Source organism: Alosa pseudoharengus, unplaced genomic scaffold, assembly GCF_046254945.1.
Source record: "Alosa pseudoharengus isolate Yale_2024_CS ecotype anadromous, Long Island Sound unplaced genomic scaffold, YU_APseudo_1.1 YU_APseudo_1.1_scf_24, whole genome shotgun sequence".
Taxonomy (NCBI): domain Eukaryota; kingdom Metazoa; phylum Chordata; class Actinopteri; order Clupeiformes; family Clupeidae; genus Alosa; species Alosa pseudoharengus.
In genome coordinates, this window is record NW_027468689.1 from 12,493,782 (window position 1) to 12,496,281 (window position 2,500).

The 2,500-nt window shown below is 43.5% G+C and overlaps 1 protein-coding gene across 1 annotated transcript in view; it reads right to left on the reverse strand.

Annotated features, from left to right (window-relative positions):
- epha6 (eph receptor A6) overlaps positions 1 to 2,500 on the reverse strand; it is a 36,112-nt gene that overhangs the window by 24,125 nt on the left and 9,487 nt on the right. The gene's annotated exons all lie outside the window — the stretch shown is intronic.

Consider the following 2,500-nt stretch of genomic DNA (forward strand, 5'->3'; position numbering starts at 1 on the left):
AGATGGAGACAAGGCTGCACTAGATGGAGATGGAGGCTGCACTAGATGAAGATTCACTAGATGGAGACGAGGCTGCTCTAGATAGAGATGGAGACTGAATTAGATGGAGACGAGGCTGCACTAGATGGAGATGGAGGCTGCACTAGATGGAGACGAGGCTGCACTAGATGGAGATTCACTAGATGGAGACGAGGCTGCACTAGATGGAGATTCACTAGATGGAGATTCACTAGATGGAGATGGAGGCTGCACTAGATGGAGACGGAGGCTGCACTAGATGAAGATTCACTAGATGGAGACGCGGGCTGCTCTAAATGGAGATGGAGGCTGCACTAGATAGAGATGGAGGCTGCACTAGATGGAGGCTGCACTAGATGGAGATGGAGGCTGCTCTAGATGGAGACGGAGGCTCCACTAGATGGAGATGGAGACTGAATTAGATGGAGACGGAGGCTGCTCAAGATGGAGATTCACTAGATGGAGATGGAGGCTGCTCTAGATGGAGATGGAGGCTGCTCTAGATGGAGATGGAGGCTGCACTAGATGGAGATGGAGACTGAATTAGATGGAGACGGAAGCTGCACTAGATGGAGATGGAGGCTGCTCTAGATGGAGATGGAGGCTGCACTAGATGGAGATGGAGGCTGCACTAGATAGAGATTCACTAGATAGAGATGGAGGCTGCACTAGATGGAGATGGAGGCTGCTCTAGATGGAGATTCACTAGATGGAGACGTGGGCTGCTCTAAATGGAGATGGAGGCTGCACTAGATGGAGATGGAGACTGCACTAGATAGAGATTCACTAGATGGAGACGCGGGCTGCTCTAAATGGAGATGGAGGCTGCACTAGATGGAGATTTACTAGATGGAGATGGAGGCTGCACTAGATGGAGATGGAGGCTGCACTAGATGAAGGCTGCACTAGATGGAGACGGAGGCTGCACTAGATGGAGATTCACTAGATGGAGATGGAGGCTGCACTAGATGGAGATGGAGGCTGCACTAGATGGAGATGAAGGCTGAATTAGATGTGTGCTTGTGTATGTGTGTCTGTGATCACTTTCCTGGAAACCATCACATAATTGACAGACAACAAGCATAAAAAATAGCAAGTGTAATGAGGTAGTAAGAAATAACCAGATCAGAGGCTAGAGGGACATCTCTCCAACACACACACTTACAACCTCTCTCTCTCACACACACACACACAGCATGGATCTCTCTCTCTCACACACACACACACACACACACACACACACACACACACACACACAGCCTGGATCACACACACAGCCCGGTCAGACACACACACACACACACACACACACACACACACACACACACACACACACACACACACACACAGGATCACACACAGCCAAATTCACATACTATACATTTATATTACATTTACTCATTTGGCAGACGATTTTATACACATATGCTGACACACACACACACACACGCACACGCAGACAGACATTGCCACACATACCCAGCTTGAATCAATTCAATTTTGTTTTTCTAATATATACAGTATGAAAGACACTCTGAAGTGACAAGGCCGAGCAGTGTAACTTCAATAAATCTAAATCAATATTGTTTTTATCTGCCTCTTTCGGGTTGTGTGTATGTTTGTATGAGTGCGAGTGTGTGTGTGTGTCTGACAAAATCATCATACTTGTTTTCAGGAATTCAGGTTTACTGCTGCTTACATGAGATCATATAAGAGGATTTAGCAACTATTACAGCTTTTCTCAGTCGCTTTGGTGCTTTTCTCACATCACTATTAACATTTGCACAGCAGTTAGGGCATTTCTCAAAACAATTAGTGCAAACTGCAAAACCTAGTGGATAACCTGCAAAAGCACGTCACTTGCTCAAAATGGATAGTCCATTCCTCAAAAGCAAGTATTTATGTCAATGAAACTGCCAGTGTCATCAAAATGAGAAGTCTTGACACCATCGTTTATGAACAAGATAGTCAAATGGCTTTGTCATGTTTTCATTATGGCAGTTTATTCTCTCAGTGTTTTCCCATGCAAAAAAAATTCAGAACTTGGTGACTACCTGAAAATGCTCAAGACAGCACTATACAGTACTTCCACAGCCATTTGAAAACTACAGTAAAGTTAGAAAATGCTGCAGTTAGGAGAGTAAGTGAGTACAAGACACTGAATATGTACGTTTCACAGTTTTACTGTTCTTTGCCATTTTACAGCATTGTGACAGAATTTGATAACTAGTTCACCAATTTTGTATGTAATGACTCAAGCAATGAAATGAAGACTATTAGTTTTATTGGGAACGACTATTCAGCATCCATAAGTATAGTTAATTTTGACTGACATGACAAAAGCAACTGATACATGTCCAAAAGCATTTGCAATTTGTTCAGAGGAAGGAGAAATTGCTACTATGATGTGCACAAATTACTAAATGTTGTGGTGGTTGAACTAATAGTTATGAGAATTTTCATTCTGATCTGAGAAAAACAC